The sequence below is a fragment of the Salmo salar genome, chromosome ssa03 (genome assembly GCF_905237065.1).
Source record: "Salmo salar chromosome ssa03, Ssal_v3.1, whole genome shotgun sequence".
NCBI classification, from domain to species: domain Eukaryota; kingdom Metazoa; phylum Chordata; class Actinopteri; order Salmoniformes; family Salmonidae; genus Salmo; species Salmo salar.
The window spans coordinates 103,002,250-103,017,276 of NC_059444.1; the positions used below are offsets into that span (position 1 = coordinate 103,002,250).

General features: G+C 41.7%; 1 pseudogene; it reads left to right on the plus strand.

The window, feature by feature from the left end:
* Positions 1–3,359: 3,359 nt before the first annotated feature.
* Positions 3,360–4,119, plus strand: LOC123741793 (zinc finger protein 180-like; annotated as a pseudogene).
* The last annotated feature ends 10,908 nt before the right edge of the window (positions 4,120–15,027 follow it).

The window sequence follows — 15,027 nt, forward strand, 5'->3', positions numbered from 1 at the left end:
TCTCTGAAATGCTCTCTAACTACGTAACATTTAGTGTCTCCTTATGTTACGCTGGAAAAACAGTTTTCATGGGCACAGAAATCCTAAATCATTTCAGAGTTTGCTAAATCCAATGGTTCTAACCGAGTGTCACCTTAACTTTATTGACAACACCCAAATGGATACTGTCATTAACGTCGTTCTTCAATAATTACACATAATTCTTAATACTGTAGCTGTTTAGTTACAGTCACATGTTCAACTATCATCAGCTGATCCAGGAAATCATTTTCTGAATGACAGTCACATGACAAACATCACGACATGCAACAACAACCAAAGTGCTTCTTCATTCATTACTCTGGTAAAGACAGTTATGCCGTGCTCCACGTTGGATCCAACATCCCTAACAAATGGATGTTTATAATGTGTTATTGTCTGCTTGATTTACTGTAGGGTCTCATTAGTCTGTCTGGACACAGAGATACTTCGCTCATAATGTGTAGAGAACTGTTCCTTGATGGATAGGCTATTGTACAACACACAGAGCTATTTTCCTATATTCAGGACATTTAGAATGACAACACATTACAGAGTAGCCTAGTGGGATTATTCACAAAATTATCTGGTGATCAGGTTATGAAATGTCATGACAAAGACATTTTAGTTTCCATGTTTCACCTAAAATATTAAATTATTTATAGTCCTAGGTCTATGTTGTTGTTAGGTGAAGTTATGGGTCCTACAGTAGGTCTACGTTATTGTTAGGTGAAGTTATGGGTCCTACAGTAGGTCTATGTTATTGTTAGGTGAAGTTATGGGTCCTACAGTAGGTCTATGTTATTGTTAGGTGAAGTTATGGGTCCTACAGTAGGACTATGTTGTTGTTAGGTGAAGTTATGGGTCCTACAGTAGGTCTATGTTGTTGTTAGGTGAAGTTATGGGTCCTACAGTAGGTCTATGTTATTGTTAGGTGAAGTTATGGGTCCTACAGTAGGACTATGTTATTGTTAGGTGAAGTTATGGGTCCTACAGTAGGTCTATGTTGTTAGGTGAAGTTATGGGTCCTACAGTAGGTCTATGTTGTTGTTATGGGTCCTACAGTAGGTCTATGTTATTGTTATAGGTCCTAGAGGACACTATGTATGTCATGCAACAACAACCAAAGTGCTTCTTCGTTCATTACATAGGTATGTTTGTTGTTAGGTGAAGTTATGGGCCAATTTGGCAAACACTGTACAAACCCTCATTGTCAGGCTGATGGAAAAGCCAAAGAGCATTTTACTGGTTGAAGTGTTTTTTAAGTACAAAGTGGTTGATTTGTGATGATGACACAAACATTATATTAAATAGAACATTAAAACGAGCCTTACAATTATAATCCAAAGTAGTGTGAAATGAACTCATCATCAACCTGGAAATGGAGGTTACTCCCCTGAGTTTCCCCCATTCACATTCAGAATACATTGTGAAAAACTAAAATCTTTGCTCACCATTTTTGCTCCAGGCAGATATAGTACATCCATAACTAGTGGTTTCCTCATTACCAGATATACTACATCCATAACTAGTGGTTTCCTCATTAGCAGATATACTACATCCATAACTAGTGGTTTCCTCATTAGCAGATATACTACATCCATAACTAGTGGTTTCCTCATTACCAGATATACTACATACATAACTAGTGGTTTCCTCATTACCAGATATACTACATCCATAACTAGTGGTTTCCTCATTAGCAGATATACTACATCCATAACTAGTGGTTTCCTCATTACCAGATATACTACATCCATAACTAGTGGTTTCCTCATTACCAGATATACTACATCCATAACTAGTGGTTTCCTCATTAGCAGATATACTACATCCATAACTAGTGGTTTCCTCATTACCAGATATACTACATCCATAACTAGTGGTTTCCTCATTAGCAGATATACTACATCCATAACTAGTGGTTTCCTCATTACCAGATATACTACATCCATAACTAGTGGTTTCCTCATTACCAGATATACTACATCCATAACTAGTGGTTTCCTCATTACCAGATATACTACATCCATAACTAGTGGTTTCCTCATTACCAGATATACTACATCCATAACTAGTGGTTTCCTCATTACCAGATATACTACATCCATAACTAGTGGTTTCCTCATTAGCAGATATACTACATCCATAACTAGTGGTTTCCTCATTACCAGATATACTACATCCATAACTAGTGGTTTCCTCATTACCAGATATACTACATCCATAACTAGTGGTTTCCTCATTACCAGATATACTACATCCATAACTAGTGGTTTCCTCATTAGCAGATATACTACATCCATAACTAGTGGTTTCCTCATTACCAGATATACTACATCCATAACTAGTGGTTTCCTCATTAGCAGATATACTACATCCATAACTAGTGGTTTCCTCATTACCAGATATACTACATCCATAACTAGTGGTTTCCTCATTAGCAGATATACTACATCCATAACTAGTGGTTTCCTCATTACCAGATATACTACATCCATAACTAGTGGTTTCCTCATTACCAGATATACTACATCCATAACTAGTGGTTTCCTCATTACCAGATATACTACATCCATAACTAGTGGTTTCCTCATTAGCAGATATACTACATCCATAACTAGTGGTTTCCTCATTACCAGATATACTACATCCATAACTAGTGGTTTCCTCATTACCAGATATACTACATCCATAACTAGTGGTTTCCTCATTACCAGATATACTACATCCATAACTAGTGGTCTCCTCATTACCAGATATACTACATCCATAACTAGTGGTTTCCTCATTACCAGATATACTACATCCATAACCAGTAGTTTCCTCATTACCAGATATACTACATCCATAACTAGTGGTTTCCTCATTAGCAGGGAGGAGTTTCTGCAATCAAATTGCCCTCGTGCTGCAATTTTAGCAAACACAGAAAGGGGCCAATATTGGAGACCAAAAGTTGTCTGGCACACTGCTTAGAGTTTCAACAACTTGAATAACTTATTTCTAGCCTACAATCATCGATGTTACTACTAATGTGAAAACAAGACAAAATATGACTATTGTTGCTATCTTGACTGTCTTAATTTTCAAATTTAACAGATGACAATTGTTGTACAGTTTCATGGGTACGCTCTGGACATCACCCTTTACCTCAAATAAATAGTGGATTTCTGCTGTTGTGGGCCTTTAACCATCTGTCTGACTTTGTTGTTCACACAGGAGAGAGACGGGACTTTCGTGGATCCTCTGTGGAGCCTCAACAACATCATGATGCTGACGAGGCAGAGAGGAGTCTCTCCATATCAGAACTCCTCAAGAAACACCAGCAGAGATCCACAGGGAAGAGAACTCACTGCTGCTCTGACTGTGGGAAAAGATTCAACTCTTCATCAAACCTTAAAATACATCAAAGAATTCACACAGGAGAGAAATCTTATAGCTGTGATCAATGTGGGAAGAGTTTTACTACATCTAGCTATCTAACAATACACCAGAGAACACACACAGGAGAGAAACCTTACGGCTGTGATCAATGTGGGAAGAGATTTACTCAGCTAAGCAACCGGATAGTACACCAGCGGGGACACACAGGAGAGAAACCTTATAGCTGTAGTCAATGTGGGAAGAGTTTTACTCAGCTAAGCAACCGGATAGTACACCAGCGGGGACACACAGGAGAGAAACCTTATAGCTGTAGTCAATGTGGGAAGAGTTTTACTCAGCTAAACAGCCTGATAGTACACCAACGGACACACACAGGAGATAAACCTTATAGCTGTAGTCAATGTGGGAAGAGTTTTACTACATCTAGCTATCTAACTATACACCAGAGAACACACACAGGAGAGAAACCTTATGGCTGTGATCAATGTGGGAAGAGTTTTATTCGGCTACAAAACCTGAAATCACATCAGAGAATACACACAGGAGAGAAACCATATAGCTGTAATCAATGTGGGAAGAGTTTTAATCAGCTAAACAGCCTGATAGTACACCAGAGAACACACACAGGAGAGAAAAGATTTTAAATGTGATCAATGTGGGAAGAGTTTTGGTACATCTGGATGTCTGACGACACACCAGAGAACACACACAGGAGAGAAACCTTATAACTGTAGTCAATGTGGGAAGAGTTTTACTACATCTAGCCAGCTGACTTTGCACCAGAGAACACACACAGGACATAATCCTTATAGCTGTACTCAATGTGGGAAGACATACTCTGATAAAAGTTATCTGATCAAACATCAGAAAATACATGAAGGAGTTGTTTCATGATAATGAAATAATGTCACAATGTAGAATGTTTTAACATTGTAGTAGGAGTATTTTAGTGATGTCACAATGTAGAACCCTAAACGTTTGTCCCCTGTTCTATTGATTTCAGCATGATATGGATATTAGCCTCAGGGGGAAAATCCAGGCTCTGAAATGGAAGAGTTACTATTTATGTGATTTAACAAAAAGTGACTAACACAAAAAGAGTTGTGTTACACTTACCATGTTGGTGACCCACTGGAATCAAAATTCAACACTTCAAAATGTAGCTAGCTGTTTTCTACAAATTGTCCTCTAACCAGGGATGTACACATTATTCCCAGATTCCATGTGGTTTTTGAGCTGTTAGTTTTAACAGGACGTGCAACCTCATCTCCCTCCTCTCACCCAAATGATTTCAACATGATATCGATGAGTTATGACAAATAAGTGTTGTGTTCCTTTGTTTAGGGACCCCTACATTTAAATGCATCAGTCCAAAATGTAGCTGACTGTCTTCTTCAGGTTGTCCTCTAATCAGTGAGGTAAAATATATCTCCATTTCCATGTGTTTTTTGTTTTGTTGTGTTAGTTTCAAGAGCAGATTCAACCTGATTTCCCCCCAAATGGATATAAGATTTGTGTTTTGCGTTTAGCCAGTGCGTTGCTATGGATCTTTATTTATTTTGGCTGCATGTTTTTCCGTATTGGAGATGAGTTTTGTTTGGGCTCGTTCCAAGGGGACGAGAGTTCTAGAAGCTAGTGGGATTTAGAAAGAGGAGAGTTCTAGAATTTAGTGAGTTTTAGGAAGACGAGTGTTCTAGAAGCTAGTGGGATTTAGGAAGACGAGTGTTCTAGAAGCTAGTGGGATTTAGGAAGACGAGAGTTCTAGAAGCTAGTGGGATTTAGAAAGATGAGAGTTCTAGAATTTAGTGAGTTTTAGGAAGACGAGTGTTCTAGAAGCTAGTGGGATTTAGGAAGACGAGTGTTCTAGAAGCTAGTGGGATTTAGGAAGATGAGTGTTCTAGAAGCTAGTGAGTTTTAGGATTCTATAGAAAGAAAAAGGAGAAACAAATAATACTATTGTATATTATTATTTAGAAATACGTGTTTTTTCTTGTTTTTAATTGTTGACAGCCAGTAGACACCATGTTTTATTGGTGAAGGTGAAGCATTGTAGTTGATTATAATGTGAAATGGAAGTTGTTTTCTGTTGGTGGTGAGCAAATTTGTCCAAAAGAAATGTAGGATATATTTGTTGTCTTAAGGTGTTACAGGCTTTGGTTTTTCCATTTATGTTTTGAGGTTGGACTTTAACACGTCTAGCTCGTTAGCACGTCTAGCTCGTTAGCACGTCTAGCTCGTTAGCACGTCTAGCTCGTTAGCCCGTCTAGCTCTATTCCTGACAGGATGATCAGATTCAATAGCAGCCTCAGAGGATGTTGCCTTGTAGGCTGTTTCATATGTAAGGCACCTAGCATGTGGCCAAATGCTGAAGATTGTATAGATTAGAACAGGACTGTGCATTTTTGTGTTTTTTTTTTCTTTACTGTAATTGTGTTTTATTTTTACACATTTGGAACCAAAGGCCATGTATGTTGGATTTGTTGTTGATCACTGGCAGCAATTTCAGGTTGCTAAAAAAGCTTTTACTGAAGCAATTCTGTCACTTCCTGTTTGTTTCTACTGTACATTCTATAAAGTAAAGATGACTCATTTTGAATGGTGCCAAAGCAAACAAACAAAACAAACACAAAAATGCCACAACCAAACAATATGATGCATGGAGAGAGTCTTCAATGAATGGGGAAGTGGGGTATTTATCCCGGGACACACCCGAGCCAAGGTGTGTCCCATTTCGCTAACGACCCTCCAGGCTCCGCCCACCGACATCCTATTAAGGAAAACAAAGAGAAAAAATTCGGCAGACAGAGTGGGAGGGTCGTCACAGTATGTTGCCAAAAATGCACACATTCGACACTCAACACAAAAATCTAGAGTGGTTTACAGTAAAATCTAGAGTGGTTTACAGTAAAATCTAGAGTGGTTTACAGTAAAAGGAAACTGAATTATAAAAAACTATGGATTTTATATTGTCTATTGTCTGCAGGTAGAACTGAAACATGAAAAGTAATGCAGTTTTTGTAATGCCATCAACTGCCATCAATATGTTCCTCTTGGATAGAAAACATGTGTTAGTGTTTTGACAGAATGGACGTGGTCCATTCTGGACGTGGTCAAGTCAAATTCAATATATCAATATTCATATATTATACTTCTACATTTAACATTTCATATGATAATGTAATTGTATCATAGTTCCACTATAGTGTAGTGATCCTCTACATTTCATATGATAATGTAATTGTATCATAGTTCCTCTAAAGTGCAGTGATCCTCTACATTTCATATGATAATGTAATTGTATCATAGTTCCACTTTAATGTAGTGATCCTCTACATTTCATATGATAATGTAATTGTATCATAGCTCCACTAAAGTGCAGTGATCCTCGCTATATGAGCCACTTCACAATTCCAACCAAGTGACCCAATTGGTGCCAATGGCGCGATGCGTAGGTTGTTGGCCTTTTACATGTGCGACCTGGGTTCACTTCCCTGCCCAGCTGTTTGCTACATTGGTGTCAGAAGTGGTATGGTGTCTGTGAGGTCATCAGAATGGCCCGGATGTGTGAGGGGTCTGAGTAGTCGAAGCACGGGACTAATTAATCTAACCACACTGTCTGATTTCAAAAGGCTTTACAACGAAAGCAAAACATTAGATTATGTCAGCAGAGTACCCAGCCAGAAATAATCAGACACCCATTTTTCAAGCTAGCATATAATGTCACAAAAACCAAAACCACAGCTAAATGCAGCACTAACCTTTGATGATCTTCATCAGATGACACTCCTAGGACATTATGTTATACAATACATGCATGTTTTGTTCAATCAAGTTCATATTTATATCAAAAACCAGCTTTTTACATTAGCATGTGACTAGCATGTGACTAGCATTCCCACGGAACACTTCCGGTGAATTTACTAAATTACTCACGATAAACGTTCACAAAAAACATAACAATTATTTTAAGAATTATAGATACAGAACTCCTTTATGCAATCGCGGTGTACGATTTTAAAATAGCTTTTCGGTGAAAGCACATTTTGCAATATTCTAAGTACATAGTCCAGCCATCACAGGCTAGCTATTTTGACACCCACCAAGTTTGCTACTCACCAAACTCAGATTTACTATAAGAAAAATTGGATTACCTTTGCTGTTCTTCATCAGAATGCACTCCCAGGACTTCTACTTCAATAACAAATATTGGTTTGGTTCCAAATAATCCATAGTTATATCCAAATAGCGGCGTTTTGTTCATGCGTTCAAGACACTATCCGAAGGGTAAAGAAGGGTGACGCGCCTGGCGCGTTTCGTGACAAAAAATGTCAAAATATTCCATTACCGTACTTCGAAGCATGTCAAACGCTGTTTAAAATCAATTTTTATGCGAGTTTTCTCGTAAAAAGCGTTAATATTCCGACCGGGAGTCGTTGTTTTCGTTCAAAGACTGAACATGTAAACATGGTGTCGTCTCGTGCACCCGTGCGCCAGTCTCATTGTTCTCAGATCGACCACTTACCAAAAGCCCTACTGTTTTTCAGCCATGGCCTGCAAAGGCATCATTCAACGTTCTCCCGCCTTCTGAGAGCCTATGGGAGCGTTAGAAAATGTCACGTTATGCCAGAGATCCCCTGTTTTGGATAGAGATGATCAAGAAGGCCAATAAATGGTCAGAGAGGGCGCTTCCTGTTTGGAATCTTCTCAGGTTTTGGCCTGCCAAATGAGTTCTGTTATACTCACAGACACCATTCAAACAGTTTTAGAAACTTTAGGGTGTTTTCTATCCATATGTAATAAGTATATGCATATTCTAGTTACTGGGTAGGAGTGGTAACCAGATTAAATCGGGTACGTTTTTTATCCGGCGGTGTAAATACTGCCCCCTTGCCCTAACAGGTTAAGGAATACCTAGGATAGGATAAAGTAATCCTTCTAACCCCCCCTTAAAAGATTTAGATGCACTATTGTAAAGTGGTTGTTCCACTGGATATCATAAGGTGAATCCACCAATTTGTAAGTCGCTCTGGATAAAAGCGTCTGCTAAATGACTTAAATGTAAATGTAATGTAAATGTAATGTAAATGTACTACCTGGAATCTTTTAGTAAGTGGGGCATTACGTAGATGGAACCCCTTTCTATCCCCAACAATCTCTTATCATAGACTACCTGGAATCTTTTAGTAAGTGGGGCATTACGTAGATGGAACCCCTTTGTATCCCTAACAATCTCTTATCATAGACTTCCTGGAATCTTTTAGTAAGTGGGGCATTACGTAGATGGAACCCCTTTGTATCCCTAACAATCTCTTATCATAGACTGCCTGGAATCTTTTAGTAAGTGGGGCATTATGTAGATGGGATCTCTTTGTAGGAGGTCAACATTTCTAATTCACTATTCCGGTCGTTTATAAAACCCTTGACTAAGTGTGTGATTGATTCCAAGTCTACACGTGGGGCATTTTCATTGTTTTGCCTTTGGCTTTCAACACTACGTGATTGTTTTTAGTCCTAAAAGCATAGCTTTTGGGTCCACAGGATGACCACTATCATATGGTCACCATCTTCCAGTTCACTGGTTAAACCACCCAGATAGTTACTAAGAGGGGGGGATGACCACTATCATATGGTCACCATCTTCCAGTTCACTGGTTAAACCACCCAGATAGTTACTAAGAGGGGGGGATGACCACTATCATATGGTCACCATCTTCCAGTTCACTGGTTAAACCACCCAGATAGTTGCTAAGAGGAGGGGGGGTCCAATCACCAGGTTTCCTTACATAGACCACAGAGTCTGTGTCATGGTAAAGACCCCTCCTCTGCAGCTGCTCCATGAGGGTATATAGTCCATAGGCCGTGGTAGAAGCTGGTAGAACCCTCCTCTGCAGCTGCTCCATGAGGGTATATAGTCCATAGGCCGTGGTAGAAGCTGGTAGAACCCTCCTCTGCAGCTGCTCCATGAGGGTATATAGTCCATAGGCCGTGGTAGAAGCTGGTAGAACCCTCCTCTGCAGCTGCTCCATGAGGGTTTATAGTCCATAGGCCGTGGTAGAAGCTGGTAGAACCCTCCTCTGCAGCTGCTCCATGAGGGTATATAGTCCATAGGTCATGGTAGAAGCTGGTAGAACCCTCCTCTGCAGCTGCTCCATGAGGGCATATAGTCCATAGGCCGTGGTAGAAGCTGGTAGACCCCTCCTCTGCAGCTGCCCCATGAGGGAATATAGGCCGTGGTAGAAGCTGGTAGAACCCTCCTCTGCAGCTGCTCCATGAGGGTGTATAGTCCATAGGCCGTGGTAGAAGCTGGTAGAACCCTCCTCTGCAGCTGCTCCATGAGGGAATATAGTCCATAGGCCGTGGTAGAAGCTGGTAGAACCCTCCTCTGCAGCTGCTCCATGAGGGTATATAGTCCATAGACCGTGGTAGAAGCTGGTAGACCCCTCCTCTGCAGCTGCTCCATGAGGGTGTATAGGCCGTGGTAGAAGCTGGTAGACCCCTCCTCTGCAGCTGCTCCATGAGGGTGTATAGGCCGTGGTAGAAGCTGGTAGACCCCTCCTCTGCAGCTGCTCCATGAGGGTGTATAGGCCGTGGTAGAAGCTGGTAGACCCCTCCTCTGCAGCTGCTCCATGAGGGTTTATAGTCCATAGGCCGTGGTAGAAGCTGGTAGAACCCTCCTCTGCAGCTGCTCCATGAGGGTATATAGTCCATAGGTCATGGTAGAAGCTGGTAGAACCCTCCTCTGCAGCTGCTCCATGAGGGTATATAGTCCATAGGCCGTGGTAGAAGCTGGTAGAACCCTCCTCTGCAGCTGCTCCATGAGGGTGTATAGTCCATAGGCCATGGTAGAAGCTGGTAGACCCCTCCTCTGCAGCTGCTCCATGAGGGTGTATAGGCCGTGGTAGAAGCTGGTAGACCCCTCTTCTTGTTACGTCTCCATTACAACAGAGATATGTCTTGATTCTAGAACAAAAAATTAGAAATGTCATATTGGTCTGAAAAAAATGTATTCCAATAATTATTCGGGATCTTTAATGATAGATGTTAATATATTACTTCTCTGAGCAAATTCGCCCCACAAACTGTTCAAGAGAAGTTTACACACGTTTATTTTGGCTTTGGTGACCTCTATTCTGTCAGGGTCAAGACGTATGCCCTCTTTTCATGATAGTCCTGAATGTATCTGTCTTCGGTCTCTTGATCTGTGACTGATGTAGGATATCCTGAAGCCATTTGCTTGCCTCTCAAGAAGGTATTGATGTACTCTTTAAAAAGAGTGTCTTATTTCCTGGGAAAGTTCCACAATAAAAAGCTGTGGCCACACGATACGCCTTCTCTAAGCCTAATCTCATGGGAAAGAAACTTAAACAATGTACTTAAAAAAAATATATTTCACCTTTATTTAACCAGGTAGGCAAGTTGAGAACAAGTTCTCATTTACAATTGCGACCTGGCCAAGATAAAGCAAAGCAGTTCGACACATACAACAACACAGAGTTACACATGGAGTAAAACAAACATACAGTCAATAATACAGTAGTAGAATACGTCTATATACAATGTGAGCAAATGAGGTGAGATAAGGGAGGTAAAGGCAAAAAAAGGCCATGGTGGCAAAGTAAATACAATATAGCAAGTAAAACACTGGAATGGTAGATTTGTAGTGGAAGAAAGTGCAAAGTAGAAATATATATATAATGGGGTGCAAAGGAGCAAAATAAATAAATAAATACAGTAGGGGAAGGGGTAGTTGTTTGGGCTAAATTATAGATGGGCTATGTACAGGTGCAGTGATCTGTGAGCTGCTCTGACAGCTGGTGCTTAAAGCTAGTGAGGGAGATAAGTGTTTCCAGTTTCAGAGATTTTTGTAGTTCGTTCCAGTCATTGGCAGCAGAGAACTGGAAGGAGAGACGGCCAAAGGAGGAATTAGCTTTGGGGGTGACCAGAGAGATATACCTGCTGGAGCGCGTGCTACAGGTGGGTGCTGCTATGGTGACCAGTGAGCTGAGATAAGGGGGGACTTTACCTAGCAGGGTCTTGTAGATGACCTGGAGCCAATGTGTTTGGCGACGATTATGAAGTGAAGGCCAGCCAACGAGAGCATACAGGTCGCAGTGGTGGGTAGTGTATGGGGCTTTGGTGACCAAATGGATGGCACTGTGATAGACTGCATCCAGTTTGTTGAGTAGAGTGTTGGAGGCTATTTTATATATGACATCACCGAAGTCGAGGATCGGTAGGATGGTCAGTTTTACGAGGATGTGTTTGGCAGCATGAGTGAAGGATGCTTTGTTGCGATATAGGAAGCCGATTCTAGATTTAATTTTGGATTGGAGATGCTTAATGTGAGTCAGGAAGGAGAGTTTACAGTCTAACCAGACACCCAGGTATTTGTAGTTGTCCACGTATTCTAAGTCAGAACCGTCCAGAGTAGTGATGCTGGACGGGCGAGCAGGTGCGGGCAGTGATCGATTGAATAGCATGCATTTAGTTTTACCTGCGTTTAAGAGCAGTTGGAGGCCACGGAAGGAGAGTTGTATGGCATTGAAGCTCATCTGGAGATTTGTTAACACAGTGTCCAAGGAGGGGCCAGAAGTATACAGAATGGTGTCGTCTGCATAGAGGTGGATCAGAGAATCACCAGCAGCAAGAGCAACATCATTGATGTATACAGAGAAGAGAGTCGGCCCGAGAATTGAACCCTGTGGCACACCCATAGAGACTGCCAGAGGTCCGGACAACAGGCCCTCCGATTTGACACACTGAACTCGATCAGAGAAGTAGTTGGTAAACCAGGCGAGGCAATCATTTGAGAAACCAAGGCTGTCGAGTCTGCCAATAAGAATGTGGTGATTGACAGAGTCGAAAGCCTTGGCCAGGTCGATGAATACGGCTGCACAGTATTGTCTCTTATCGATGGCGGTTATGATGTCGTTTAGGACCTTGAGCGTGGCTGAGGTGCACCCATGACCAGCTCTGAAACCAGATTGCATAGCGGAGAAGGTATGGTGGGATTCAAAATGGTCAGTAATCTGTTTTGTTAACTTGGCTTTCGAAGACCTTAGAAAGACAGGGTAGGATAGATATAGGTCTGTAGCAGTTTGGGTCTAGAGTGTCACCCCCTTTGAAGAGGGGGATGACCGCGCCAGCTTTCCAATCTTTTTGAATCTCAGACGATACGAAAGAGAGGTTGAACAGGCTAGTAATAGGGGTTGCAACAATTTCGGCAGATCATTTTAGAAATAGAGGGTCCAGATTGTCTAGCCCGGCTGATTTGTATGGATCCAGATTTTTGCAGCTCTTTCAGAACATCAGCTATCTGGATTTGGGTGAAGGAGAAATGGTGGGGGCTTTGGCGGGTTGCTGTGGAGGGTGCCGGGCAGTTGACCGGGGTAGGAGCAGTTAGGTGGAAAGCATGGCCAGCCGTAGAGAAATGCTTATTGAAATTCTCAATTATAGTGGATTTATCAGTGGTAACAGTGTTTCCTAGCCTCAGAGCAGTGGGCAGCTGGGAGGAGGTGCTCTTATTCTTCATGGACTTTACAGTGTCCCAGAACTTTTTTGAGTTAGTACTACAGGATTCAAATTTCTGTTTGAAAAAGTTAGCCTTAGCTTTTCTAACTGCCTGCATATATTTGTTCCTAACTTCCCTGAAAAGTTGCATATCACGGGGGCTATTCGATGCTAATTCAGAACGCCACAGGATGTTTTTGTGCTGGTCAAGGGCAGACAGGTCTGGAGTGAACCAAGTACTATATCTATTCCTAGTTCTAAATGTTTTGAGTGGGGCATGCTTATTTAAGATGGTGAGGAAGGCACTTTTAAAGAATAGCCAGGCATCATCTACTGACGGGATGAGGTCAACATTCCAGGATACCCCGTACATATATGGATGAGCGATGGCCGAACGGCATAGGCAAGATGCAGTTGATGGTATAGAGTACAGTATATACATATGAGATGAGTAATGTAGGATATGTAAACATTATATAAAGTGGCATTGTTTAAAGTGACTAGTGATACATTTATCACATCCAATTTTTATTATTAAAGTGGCTAGAGATTTGAGTCAGTATGTTGGCAGCACCCACTCAATGTTAGTGATGGCTGTTTAACAGTCTGATGGCCTTGAGACAGAAGCTGTTTTTCAGTCTCTCGGTCCCAGCTTTGATGCACCTGTACTGACCTCGCCTTCTGGATGATAGCGGGGTGAACAGGCAGTGGCTCAGGTGGTTGTTGTCCTTGATGATCTTTTTGGCCTTCCTGTGACATCGGGTGGTTTAGGTGTCCTGGAGGGCAGGTAGTTTCCCCGGTGATGCGTTGTGCAGACCTCACTACCCTCGGGAGAGCCTTACAGTTATGGGCGGAGCAGGTGCCGTACCAGGTGGGGATACAGCCTGACAGGATGCTCTCAATTGTACACCTTTAAAAGTTTGTGAGGGTTTTAGGTGCCTAGACAAATTTCTTCAGCCTCCTGAGGTTGAAGAGTCACTGTTGCGCCTTCTACACCACGTTGTCTGTGTTTGGTGGACCATTTCAGTTTGTCAGTGATGTGTACGCCGAGGAACATGAAGTTTTCCACCTTCTCCACTGCGGTCTCATCGATGTGGATGGGGTGGTGCCCCCTCTGCCGTTTCCTGAAGTCCACGATCATCTCCTTTGTTTTGTTGACGTTTGGTGAGAGGTTATTTTCCTGGCACCACACTCCCAGGGCCACTGGGGGTGGCCCGTCAGGAAGTCCAGGACCCAGTTACACAGGGGTGGGTTCAGACCCAGGGCCTCAAGCTTAATGAAGAGCTTGGAGGGTACTATGGTGTTGAATGCTGAGCTATAGTCAAAGAACAGCATTCTTACATAGGTATTCCTCTTGTCCAAATGGGATAGGGCAGTGCAATGGTGATTGCATCATCTGTGGATTATAGAGGCGGTAAGCAAATTGAAGTGGGTCTAGGGTATCCGGTAAGGTAGAGGTGATATGATCCTTGACTAGTCTCTCAAAGCACTTCATGATGATGGAAGTGAGTGCTACGGGGCGATAGTCATTTAGATCAGTTACCTTTGCTTTCTGGGCTCCCGAGTGGCGCAACAGTTTACAGCACTGCATCTCAGTGCAAGATTCATCACTGCAGTCCCTGGTTCGAATCCAGGCTGAATCACATCCGGCCGTGATTGGGAGTCCCATAGGGCAGTGCACAATTGGCCCTGTGTCGTCTGGGTTTGGCCAGGGTAGGCCGTCATTGTAAATAAAGAATTTGTTCTTAACTGACTTGCCTAGTTAAATAAAGGTTAAATAATATATATATATATATATATATATATATATATATATATATATATACAGTGCCTTGCGAAAGTATTCGGCCCCCTTGAACTTTTCGACCTTTTGCCACATTTCAGGCTTCAAACATAAAGATATAAAACTGTATTTTTTTGTGAAGAATCAACAACAAGTGGGACACAATTATGAAGTGGAACGAAATTTATTGGATATTTCAAACTTTTTTAACAAATAAAAAACTGAAAAATTGGCCGTGCAAAATTATTCAGCCCCTTTACTTTCAGTGCAGCAAACTCTCTCCAGAAGTTCAGTGAGGATCTCTGAATGATCCAATGTTGACCTAAATGACT